The sequence below is a fragment of the Scomber japonicus genome, chromosome 13 (genome assembly GCF_027409825.1).
Source record: "Scomber japonicus isolate fScoJap1 chromosome 13, fScoJap1.pri, whole genome shotgun sequence".
NCBI classification, from domain to species: Eukaryota; Metazoa; Chordata; class Actinopteri; order Scombriformes; family Scombridae; genus Scomber; species Scomber japonicus.
Window position 1 is genome coordinate 12,123,378 of NC_070590.1, and position 13,916 is coordinate 12,137,293.

Sequence of the window (13,916 nt, forward strand, 5' to 3'; positions counted from 1 at the left end):
TCATTTAACCCTCCTGTTGTCCTCGAGTCAAGGAAGGAAGGATGGAAAGGAGGAAGAAGGAAGGAAAGGAGGGAGGAAGGAAGAGAGGAATGGAAGAAGAAGGAAGGAAATGAGGAAGGAGGGAAGGAAGGAAGGAAGGAAAGAAAAGAAGGAAGGGAGGAAGGACAGAGGAAAGAAGGAAGGTAGGAGGGAGGGAGGGAGAAAGGAAAAGAGGAAGGGTTAGGGTTAGGAGGGAGGAAGGAAGGCAGAAAAGAAGAGAAGGAAGGGAGGAAGGAAAGAAGGACAGAGGAAAGAAGGAAGGGAGAAAGGTAAGGGGGAGGAAAGAAAGAGAAGGAGGAAGGAAAGGAAGAAGGGAGGGAGAAAGGAAAGAAGGAAGGGAGGAAAGAGAGAGGAAGGAAAGAAAGAGAGAAGGAGGATGGAAAGAAGGAACAGTCAAAACAGACGGGGTCAATTTGACCTGGGAGGATGACACGAAGGTTAATCACCAGCATCATATTAACTGAATGTGTGAATGGCAGAGTATGAGAGGCACTTTCATCAATGATGGAAATTATGGTACAAAGTTTCAGTCCGGGAGGGTTTGCCACTGTGTGACTCATCACATCACATGAAAATCAAAATACCACTTCCCATTTGGGTGTGTGCATGTGTTGGTCTGGCTATATTTGTGTGACCACCACCAACAACTCCTCCCCTCTGTGTGAGTCTCACTCAGTCTTTGATGACTAATATATCAGAGGTTTGCATGTATAATGCAACACAGAGCATGAAAGGGGAAGGGAGAAAAGTCGTGGCAAACATAGAACAATAGACATAAAAACATACATTATTAAGTATCGTTACTTATTATGTAACATATCATAATGCTTTCAGTACATTTTCCCCAGAAATCCAAAAAGTGATTGATGTTGTTTTGGTTACACTTTGCCAACTGCCTTATTTTACTTTGTGACACTGCATATGAATCAATTATCACTTAAGTATTTATTTGAAAATTACTTGTAAAGTGTGCATGTTAAATGCACATAAAAGGCAAGGCAAGGACTGAGTTAACCCTCTCAAGGTTTCTTTAATGAACTGCTGACTCACAGTTCATTTCCCCATTCTCATTACATATAGTCAGTATGTAATGAATGGTCAGAATAGATGATGATTTTTGATGATTTTTAGGTTTAAAATGAGAAAATAACATTATTTCATAGAGCTGCCTGTAATGATTATTCATTTTCATCAAAATGTTTTAGTACATAAAAAACATATAATAAAAGCTAATCTCAATTTCTCAGAACCCTTCATGACATTCTCAAGGTGCTTCTGTTGTTTGACCAACATTTCACAACTTAAAGCACTGTGAACTGATTTTGGGACCACTTGGTTGCAACAGAAAAACTATACTATACATTGACATATTTTCACAAAAGGACATTGAGTGAAAGTATTAGAAAACAGTATTTACACATCCAGCAGACATTGAGCATTTGGAACCATTTTTCCAGGCACCCAATGGATTTAAGTCCTTTGGTCTTTGGTCTTCTCCAACTTCTGAGGGAAATTTGTGGCCGATCAGCTGCTAAATGCTCCACTATGCTTGTAAGTTGTTTGCTAATATTGCGTGTATGCCATTTGGCCCTTGTCAGACATTATCAGAATGGCATTTATCAAAGCTTTTCCATTGAAAACAGCTGTCTGTTGCCATTGGAAACAAAGTTAATGAGAGCAGTGAGAGTGAATTAAAGTAAAGAAAAAACAAACCAATGATCTGAAAGGTGGTAAAATGCTCTGTACAGCTATGGGTAACTTCTCCAACTCAGGCAACTTCTTATTGATGCACATATATTCATAAAACTGATAAAAGAAGAACATTCTCACAGAGTAACATATATTCTTGATTAATGACAAATAATTCTTTGGCTCGACTATATTATTTCAGCACTATTATTTTAGAGCAGCTTTCTGTACATCTGTCTAATAGCCTACTCTACTGTTTACCTGAAATTAAAATTGTATCATAGAACATTGTATCCAAACAAAGTTCAGGTAGGTTAATGTCCAAGTGCATCCCTGTGTGTACCCTTTTTAGTGTTTGCTAACAGTGAGTCATTCAGTTGCCTTGCACACAAAACTCTACAGCTCTCTGTCTCACTGAAAGTTTCTTTTTTTAATTTTTGGTGCCTATGAAGCTGTAGCCCACATTTGGCAGATATGGCTTTAAAATTCAGAGAGCAGAGATGAGCATGTCTGGAAGAATGTGGTTTTCATAACCTTTGGTTGAAAAAAGCCATAATGTGTTGCGTCATTTCGCTGTAAAATCTATGGAACCTGAGGTTGGTGTTATCTTAAAGAACATGTGCCAGATTTTCAGATAACATGCTGCTGCTTCTAACCAGTCTAACTGGAAAAATTTAGTTTACAAGGATGATGGTTTATCACACGGATACTGCTGCAGTTTCATGATTTGAATTTGTAAACCCTGCTAAAACATCATGCAGGTTAAAGCCTGGCCTGTCTGTGCATGTGTGTGTAGCACTTTGGGTGTGTGTGAGCATGTGTGTGTGTGTTCCTTTGTGTGAACACAACCCTTCACTAAGCCGTGTCCTCAGCGCTTAGTGTATACCAACCACTTAGCACATGATAGGTCGACCCCGAAAGGTCACAACACAGCATGTATCCATGGTGACAGCTTTGCAAGTAGAAAAATAAGCTAGCTGCAAACTGAACTAAATCAGCACACAAATCCATGTATGCTGCCAAATGAACAAATATACACACACACACACTGCTGTCAGGAGGGAAGGATGTCATAAGTGAAGAAAGAGGAGGAGAATGAGTTGGAAGGAGTGAAGATGGATGAGGGAAAGGTGCTTAAAATTAAAGACCCTGCTGAGATTCTCTATTCACTCTTCACTTTTATCCTCATCAAGCTGCACAGACCAGACAGACCGGCAGACACATTCGCTTTATAGTCACGTGTTTTTTTATAGACATTGGTAATTGAAAATACATGTCGACTGCACCCCAAAACACTTTTATTCAAAAGTGATTTTACATTTCTTCTTAATCTCAGCAACTGGCTGAGTTTAGCATTTCAGATTGGATTAATACATGGTTTTTGAGACAGAGAGAGAAGGCTAGAGAGTCATTTTTCAGGCTTGCGTTTGCAATGAATGTGCATTATGTTGTCATGGTTACAATTAACTGTTTGGCTTTTAAAGTCCCACTCCTTAACACAAAAATACATGAAAGCTAATGTAGTCCCACTGCAGGATACAAGTGTGGATCTGTAAAATGTTCAGGTTTAGATTCATTTTAAATAATTTATTTTAAATCCTACATTACAGCACATACCCTTAATAAAACTGATTATAAAAAAGGTATGCTTTCATTTCCCATTTCTTTTTTTTCCTCTTTGAAGATAATTGACAGCAGTTGAACTGTAGCTCACCAGTTATCAGCACCTCAACACAAGATCCTGCTCTGCTCACCGGATCAACCCCCTCATATTCCCTTGTGGAGACTGGCTCTGTTAATGCTCTGTTTATGAAAAAAAAACTGACACATGTTGTATCAATATACTGTGAAAGCTCACATAGAAAATACGTTATCTTATGCCAACAAAATCATCCTTGCACAAGGGTAAACCATTTTGGATCACTGAATGTGAAGGCAACGGCGTTCAGACACATGTACATTTACCAGCCAGAGTTGCTATGCAATATATTTTATAGTTAGCAGAGGTCACAGATGTTGATGTTGTTTTACTATCAACACAATGTATTTCCAACCATACACAGGATCTGCTCACCATCAAACCACAAAATATATAAGATGGTGCATCTGTGCCCAAAAGGGAATGCTTTCTAACACGGGTCCATTTATGAACATTTTTTGAGGTAGGTGATTTGAAACGATCGTCTTATTTTAGATGCAGTGGCTGTGAAACCTCTGTAATCCTTTTACATTGAACAGAGGATTTGTTACCTGATCCTGGTTCTCTCTCTTTCTCTCTTGCATAAAAGAACAAGAGAGTGGGATCTCTCTCTCTCTCTCTGTCTTGCTCTTGCTCTCTTTCGCCAGGTAAGCCAGTGAGTCGCCCTGTTAAACAGAACATCTGTGTGCCACATATCATCTGTGAAAACAACAGCTGGCTAAACCCAAAAAACAACATAAGCAAAGAACCTTAATGAGGGTTGTACAAATAAGATGGATCATCAGAATAAAATGATTGCAATTGTATGATCAAAGGATCATATTCAAACACATTCATTTACAGATGAAGATGTGTTCTTAATAGAAAACTGCAGTAATTAAACAACATCTCTGAGCTGAGTTTTTATCGCCAATTTCTGTGCTGTTGTGACAGAAAACTAATTATTCATTACTGATACATTTGATCTATTTTCTGTTACACAATGCCAGTTTGTTTATCAGCAAACCACAGCATCTAATTAGCCAATATACTGGTGGCTATTTCCAGACCCCTTGTCCTTATTTGATTTAGTCTTTAGAAAATAATTTATGAGTCACTTAATTTTACAATATCAAAACAAATATGAATTGCATTGGATAAGAGATGTAAAACTGAATTAGAATAAACTAGTTTTTATTGCAATTATTAATGAGGATATGGAGCCAATAAAACACTCCCATCAAATGATGACCCAGCGCAATCTCTATTTTTATCAATTCTGTCCTTTTATTTTACAGACTGGACATATAACATATACAATATATAGATACACAAATAAAAATGCAGAACAACTTATGTGCACAAAAGCAAACAAAGGAATATGAGGAAAAGTGGCATGGGAGTTGGGACATCTATAAATACTTACCTGTTTGGGGTTTTTTGTTTTATTTTGTTTTGTTTTATAACAAAAGGTATTTGTTATAGCTCATCATATGATACACCATTACACAAAGTCCTATAGTTCAAATATGATCTAATGTATCCCACAATGTGTGCTGTAGTGTGGCTGCAGCTCTTTCCACACCTAGTAAGTCTATAAATTCTTCCAACCAACTGTTCAAGATTTCCTGTTTGGCAGCAAAACAAGTCAGTGTTACAAAACTCTTTTTCCTTACAGATAACTCATCTATTTTTGTCTTCTAGTACACACAGTATAGGATATTTAGGAACATCCACCTGGAGGATCTTTGTGTGTGAGAACATTTGTTACTATTCAGTCCAGTCTCTATTTCAATAGTGAAGCAGGCCCCTGGCAGGCCTGAATTTGGACTGAGAGTTTCCAGTGAATCATAATTATAAACAACTGTTGACACATCAAACTCATAATTTGCTTTGGGTTAGCGCCTGCTGATGTGCCAAAGCCCAACTGTTACTTTCATGTTCATAGTTTTTGGAAACACATGCACTGTACAGTCTGTTTAGACTGTAAGTGGTATTAAAGGCTAAAAGCCTAACATTGTTCGACAGGCAAAAAATAGAATAATATTAATGGATTTCCATCTCACCTTATAAGTCATTGCATTTTTGGCCAGATGCATAAATGAATAACAACAAATAACCATATTACTAAGCCAGCATTGCACATGTAAATCTCTCATTGCTGCAAGTAATAAAACATGTTCTGTCTCACTTTGCAACTCAGACAGCTTGCTCCAAAAAGGTTACTAGGTCAAGAAAACAACTAGAAAAGTATAAAGTTACGGAAACTTTTTTAAATAAGATGGAGTTTCACTGCCTCATTCATTGCTCATCATGGAGCTATAAGAAACAAGCTACAAGATCAGATAACCAGTCTGAACATTTACACTGCTATGCTGGCAATTCTGCCATAATTAAAAGAACATTTAAGATCTAATTTACACTTTTAATGTGTCACTTGCCTCCTTCTACTTTGTAATAAACACACAAAATAGGATGCTTAGAGTTAACAAATTGCCAAAGACTGAGCTGCATTGACAAACTGTGGACCACAAATGTGTCAGATAATTTGTATATTTACATATACTGTATAAGGAATTTGCGTTGGTGTTTGGTGCAGCCAAAATGAACACATAAATTAAGCAATTGTAAATTATATATATATACATACATACATATATGTGTATATATATATATATATATATATATATATATATATATATATATATATATATATATACAAAATCATACAAATATGAGTTTTTAGAGCCTTTTTAGGTTAGATATTGCATTTTTACCAGAGAGTTCACAGTGAAATGAAAAAAGAAAATGTAACAAAGGCTCCAAATGAATTAAAGTTCCTATATTATGGGATTAGGCTGTTAAAGCTGGTTGGTCCTCTGGTTGGAGCAAGTACAGTACATGCAAGCCTACTGTATAGGGTTTATTCATTTACAAAACTACCAAAATAGTAAGTTTCCATGTATAGAACATTACTTTTCTTATTTTACTTGCACTTATTTGAGTAACTCACAATCATTTTAAGTAATAAGACAGTATAAATTAGTAGAGCCCAAATGTATCAACTCTGTTTGACTTTATCACAAGATCCTTTGGGGAAGCTAACAGTCCGTAGTCAACAGAACTATTTTGAATGTAGACCAACAGAGGTGGTTTACTGTTTTTCCCCTCTGGATGTTTGTAATGGTACAGTTAGCATACCAGACTCATTCTTATCTTTTATGTGTTTACCTACTCACATATTCATGTGTGTGTGTGTTTGTGTGTATGTAATTGTTGAGTTGGAGATAGGAGAGAGCTGTTAAGTGTGCCGTAGTTGAAGTATAAAGGTGGGGGTGGTTTTAGGCTGCCTCAATTTGTTTATAACATGGTGTACACAAACAGACACACACACACACACACACACACACACACACACACACACACACACACACACACACACACACACATACACACACACACACTGTACAAACATACACAATTGCAAGTGGGATCTTCATACTGACATCAGATATTCAGAAGGTCCAATTGGGTTTCCTGTTTCAGAGACTTTGTTGTAATCTTAAATTTAATATAGCCCTTATAAAAATCTGGCTTCAAGTACTGTGTTGAGGAAACACTCATCACTTAGTTTTTATTGAGAATGTCAGCAACAACAACACTTCACTGTCACTAGCTGTTAGTGGAATAATGCAACTGCTGAGTGGCACGTAGGACATACTGAGATCGAAACCAATTTTTATCTTCCTGCTCATTCTGCTTTTGAACTATCAGCCTGTTCTCTTTGTGGCTATACAGTACAGATACCAGTACCATCAACAGTTGGCTCTCTGGGAATGTAAACAGCAACACCACTTCAGCAAACCCTTTAACCTCGTTCTAGTAAACTCAAGTGAACTGATTCCAAACTTGATGAGCAAGTTTACCACTCATTGTTTTATGTGTTGATAATAGAGATCTTATACACATAACACAGCCACACATATTTGAAATAGTAATAATAATAATGATATAGATATTATTGGGATTTTTAAATGCTACTTTTGGACATACAGTGTATAAACCCTAATCTATAGTATAGTGTTTATTTGTATGTTGTTAACCTTCAATTTACTACTCATAATTTTATGATTTGAATCTTTGCAACTCTCTAGTTTGACAGCAAAATGTATTTTTGCCTCCCACAAGTTGTCCTTGCATATGCAGAAGGAACTGTGTCCTCAGCATGAATACACTGTGGGTCAATACAGTTTCTGTATTTGCTCACTAACACAACTTCAAGAAAGTCATGCGCACAAAAGTGGTGATGATGATGATGATGATGATGATGATGATAATGATGATGAAGAACATCTCCTACAGTTAGATGACTCCCCATTTTTTAACATTAGGGCTTAGTTTTGTACCAGCACAAAGTCGAATGCAGGGCGTAGCAGGTAAACCTCTCCACTCTTCAACCATTTTATTGTTAGATGATTGGTGTTTGTGGGACTGATCTCTTCTAAAACCCTCCTTTGCTGCTAATAGATCATATTGCCTTGTCAACTGTTGAATCCAAAGGTCACTGTGGTCAGTTGACTTGAAGGTTACCTTCATGCCTTGCTCTCTATGCAAAGCAGATACTGATACTGAAGATCTAAATCTGTTCTTGCTTTTCAGGCAGTGAGTTTTTACACATTACAAGTAGATCTGTGTGTCGCCTGGTGGCAGGTTGTGCTGTGACACACAACTCTGTGGGGGAGATATTGAAGGAGTGAGAGAGCTCAGCTACAAAACAAATTAATGAGTGAGAAGGAACAAAGTCTGGTTGTTGCAAAGTTGTGAGACAGTAAGCTTTTTTTTTGGTAACAACAGAAAATGATTAAGTGAGTTGGTCAGCAACTTTTCTAAATGATCAATAACTCAGCATTGGGGTGGATAATGAGTTAACATTCGCTCAGTTGGACCCTAAGTAGGTTCCACAGAAGATGATAAGGAGCACACATGTGATGTGAAGTGGGGTTACGTAATAAGCTGCATTTATGAAAAGCAGTTTTCCTGCTAAAGCTGACTTAGCTCTTCATGAATCATAATAGTGCAGTGTGTTCCAGTTACTGTGACATTTCAGAGCTTGTGTGTCATTAACCACAGTTCAATTGTATTGTATTTTATGTGTAATTTAAAGCACTTGGTTAAATATATGTTCCCCTTTTCTTCCACTTTTGACTGAAGCAGGAATACAGACAAAGGTGAGAAGTTCCCCACATTGATATGGCTATACAGTGAAGTAAGCTATACAATAATAGTCAAACAAATAACTGTGCAAAACAGTAAAATTGTGTTTTCTCTCCCTCACACGTGTTTTCTTCGGAATAAGTTAACTGGTTTCGCTTAGAAGAGAAACCCTTTATGTAAATTTTCTTAAGCTTTCTTAGCACTTAAGTAAACACACTACAATCACTGTATTCAAATTTGACCCAGTCTGGGTCAATATAGCACCAACACAATACTAGCTCAATGTTACCCAGAGAGCCACTAAAGACAAGACCCAGTTTTAGAGTTAGATTTTTTATTTTATACTCTACCCTTGTTAGACTTACATCTCACTGTTTGTTATTTATTGTTAATAATGCTTATCTTTTGAATGTCATATACACATTATTTCAAACAAGAAACAATACATTTGTGACAGTTTGTAGCTAAAGATAGTTGTGTGCAACACTGGGTCAAAACAGATTGCTACTGGGTAAAGTTAACCCCTATTATGACTCAACATTTGAACCCAGTGACGTTTTGTCTGTAACCTTTAATTGACCCCGCTCATAGCACCAGATGAACAGGTTTTTCTCTGAACTAGATCAAAGCCTATTAACTTTGACTTACACGATATTAACTTCCTGCATTACAGTCATTGTCTTTATGTATTTGGAATGTCACACCCATCTTGCACCTCCTGTATCGTGGCCTCCCACAACATGTAAAACCATTTGCAATTGTAGTTTGATCCAGACAGGACTAATAGACACCTCCTGTAAGAGTAGAGGTGTGTGTGTGTACTGCTACTATAACTACAAACTACAAATTGTTCCTGAAGGCTGTGCCGTGTGTGTGTGTGTGTGTGTGTGTGTGTGTGTGTGTGTGTGTGTGTGCTTACATAAGAATATGTAGACTTCTATTGTATACAGTAGCAAACCAGTAAGATGGACATGGGCCAACTGTCATCTATGTATGGTAAGTTATAGTGCAGACTTCCTGTGATGTTTGACTTTATAGAAATGGCAATACAATATGTTCACTGGTGTAAACAAAACCTGCTGAATACACAGGCAAACAAAAACGTTTCTTACATAATTTACACTCCTTAATCCATAAATGAGTGTTTGGATGAATGTGTGAATAAGTACGTCTTTGTACAACCTCAAGCTACTACCCAATAGTTTCATATTGTGGACATTTAAAGTGAATCACAACTTGACCCTATTTATCATACTTTAATGAGTATTTAGCTTTAAAGTGCGTCATCGAGTTTCAGGTTTTTCTTGAATCCAACTTGTGGCAGACAAAATGTTTTATACCAGTATTAATAACAGCTCAGTAGTCATAATAATAAGGCCTTGGTTATATTTGAGTCAAATGAGCCCCTGACATTTTATATCAAGGTTGAAGCCTCTTTGGATGATTACTTGACTGTGGTCAGCTGTACACACATGCTCACAAACCCACATGTCACAGAGCAATACCTTGTTTGTAGTCTGTCCAGAAATAATTCCTGGCTGTGTCATTTACACCGTTCCTCTTATAGATAGTTTCCTACTCATTGTCCAGTGTTGTCTCTATCTCAAGAAGAAATACCAAAGAGTATGAACTGCCTGTTCACCTTTAAAAAGAAATCCTTCCTTCCTCTCTGTACTTCCCGTCATAAAAGAAAAGCTTCCTTCCTTACTGTGCTTCCACCTCAAAGTCTGATGTAACTAAACTGTGTTAGGTAAGTCCTGCTCTGTGAATGTTACAATACCATTCCTTTTGTGGGAGATTGTTTTAAAGTAACATAAAGAGATTTATAATGAGAAAAGTCCACTCATATAATTGAATATTGTTTTAGTTGATACTGTGGGAGCAGAATTGCTCATAGTAATGTAATTTATCAAGTCAAACTGTGACCTCACTGTCATATTAATTGCTTTTTAAAAAACTTTCTTTCTTTTACCTGAACCTTCATCTTCAATTTAACCTTTGTTGGTTTGGAATATCTAACCTCTACAGAGGTTAGATATTCCAAACTGAATCAAAAACTGAATTGATATAGCTATCCTCAAAGCAAAACTAAATACCTCAACTAAATAAATAAATAAATGGTAATTAAATCTTACTTTTGGAAAAACATTGTACAACTGCTGAGAAAGTCAACCACTGTAGGTAATAACAAAGGACAACCAACTGAACAAAAAAGCCTTCATTTGTGCACAAATAATAAAAAGGGGAGTTGTGGGAGAATCCAGTCACTGAAAGAAATTGATGCAGTCACTGAAAATTACATTGTTCTACATTAAACAAGAGTCTGCCTTTTTGCATAGTAATAACTACAGCAACAGGAGCCAAAATAATACCAGTAATAATAATAATTATTATTATTATTATTTATTTTGTTTGTGAGTGACATTTTATGTACAGAAAAGGTGGTCTGAGCCTCAATATTCAGAAGACTGCTGGTCCCTGCTGTCCAATTACAAATTAGTGCTTGTGAACAAAAGGTCTGTGGCCTCACAAATAGCTTGTTTATTGGACAAGTTTGGCAATCGCTCAGTCTGTGACGTTAGAGATTTTGGCAGAGGGAGAACTAATAACAAATCTGATTTCAGTCTCTAACATGATTGACATCTGCACTGTTTTACTCAATTTACCTTCATTGGCATTAACACATTTAATCAAAGAACCTGGAAATGTGACCCTTTTGATTACATTGAGGGCAGGGAGCACTGGTGGCCTACAGCACCAGCCATGAGCTGCAGCGTCCGTGGTTCATGTAAACCGAGGACCTTTGTTGCTTGTTGTTCAAGTCAACTTTATTTACACAGCTGAAAATCACAAATCACTTACATCGCTTTGTCTCAAAGGGCATGTCTCTCTCTACCATTATTTCTTGTTTTCGGATATACCAAAATCCTTGGAATTGGAATTAATGATTTTTAAAAGCAACATAAACACGTTTACTGATAAGACCTTGCATGTGAATCAATTTCATTTGACATGAAACAGTTCACAATAAAACATGCTAACAGCGATATTTGAGAGTTATCTAGACAAAATGGGAAATTCTTACTGCACACATTGTTTTATCTAACATACAAACTAAATTGTGTTGGATAGGTGGCAGAAACCTCAGAGGCAAACTAAAGCAAAAGGTTGCAACATCCTCATAAATACACTGGCTTAAAAAAGAGAAATTATGTTTATGATTGGAATGAAATGACCATTTGTAAATGCCTTTTACTGTACCTGTAATTTAGTCAGATATTTATAGTTATAATGGACAGCAAACAATGTGTTTGTCTCTCTCTCTCTCTCTCTCTCTCTCTCTCTCTCTCTCTCTCTCTCTCTCTCGCTCTCTCTCTCTCTTTCTTTCTATCTCTCTCTATCTCTATGGCTGTGTGTTCAACGTGTATCTCTGCTTGAGTCTAGTGATTCATGAGGCGAGTAGAATCCTTTTTAAAGGTCAAGAACATCTTAAAACCAAACTTGTTGCTCATTTAAACTGTGGGCTTTCAAAGACACCAGCCTGTTAGTTAGCAGCACATGTGAGTATACATTATTCAGTAAATATTCACATGTAGTTGTCTCCAGAGCAGCAGATGCAGTATAGTGTAACCTACTATGCATATGGAGCAAAGTGTATTACACAACCACAGTAACATACTTCTCCATGAATTCCCAGTTGCACATACATGCACATGGAGCACCACATGTCCAGAGTGTTTTTATTGGTAAATAGGATCACCCATTGTTACCCAGCATTAAAAACTCACAGTGTACCCTGTGATGTTTTGAGAACAGTGTGGTTTTCTCAGGCCCTGGGGAGCTCCTGCCTCTCTCCAGCCACGCTAGCTCTTAATGAGACGTCCGCATGCACAGGACACACTCTGCTCCTTCTAATCGAATGACTTGCATGGAGGGCCACACCTGCCCCCCTCCTTCTCCCATCCCTCCTCCCCTCCCTCTGCCCATTTTCCCTTTCCTCCTGTCTTCTTCTGGCTGTTGCTTTGCGTCTGCCCATCCTTGTTTCTTTTCTTGCAGATGGAACAGCATGAGCGTCTGCGCCTGTCTGCACAGCCTGCACTGTCCACTTTCTTTCCTCCCTCTCCTTCTTTACCCTGAGGTGACTCTGCTGGGCACATAACTCAAATTAATCCTTGCGCTGGCCCGCCTGAAGTGCCATGAAGGAAATTAATTTCTCACTAAAGACCTTGTCTGACAAGCAGAATTTTATAATAGTGGTTGTAGTCACTGAGAGGTCATGCATTAGTTTGTGTAACACTCAAGTAGGCCCTTTAAATGCATTAAAAAGATAGAGACTTTTTTGAACAACTCTAAAATATCATACAGTAAGTGAACCAACCCAGTCTATTAAGAATGACATTGTGCTTCTCATGGCTTCTTATATTTTTTATTTAATTTATCTATGTGTTGTGTTTCATATTCCTGAAACAATTCATTGATAAAATGTTAGTTGATCGACTGAAAATAAAAGAATCAGCTTTATATTTTTAAGCCACTTATCAAGCAAAAATACAAACATTTATAGGTTTCAGAATCTCATATAGATATCCACACAGTATATAGGAGACACTCAACCATAACCATCCAGAAGTCTATGTTATGCTGAAATCTCTAATTCAACCTTTTTGATTGAGTTACTTCAGGTTAACAGCCTGCCTATCTATGTATACTATGTTGGTATTTGATAGGAATCTGGTTATTACAAGCTTTTTGTATTAGCCATTTGTTTTGTCTCACCCTGAGAGTTTTTTTTAAAACACACAATTTCTTTGTATTATGCATGCTCACTGGATTGCTGATCTATTTATGTATTAAGAAATCCTGTTTCCTACAGATGTAGTGTCGGATCCAGTGCATTGCTTTATTTCTTGTTATTTCTGTATAGGCAGTTTTCTGGTCATGCTAGTGTTGCTAATGTTAAATATTATCACAATTATACACAATTATACTACTACTATACGGTGTTTCTTTCTCTTACACTGTCCCTTTTCATGTGTGGTTTTAATGGGTGGTTGATTACTTGCTCTCTAGGATTATTTTATTTATTCAGGGAGCTGATTTTGTTTACTTTGACTCATCACTTATTCTCCTGTATGCACCTGTTTGAATACAGATTTGCAAAGATCTCTTTCTCTGTATGACAGGCCACATTATTATATTTACAGTGAACCACAGTTCTCCCACAGCATCACATGTATACATTTATATTTTTGCACATTTAAGTTCAGTGTTGTTGAATAGCCTTATGTAAATTAAA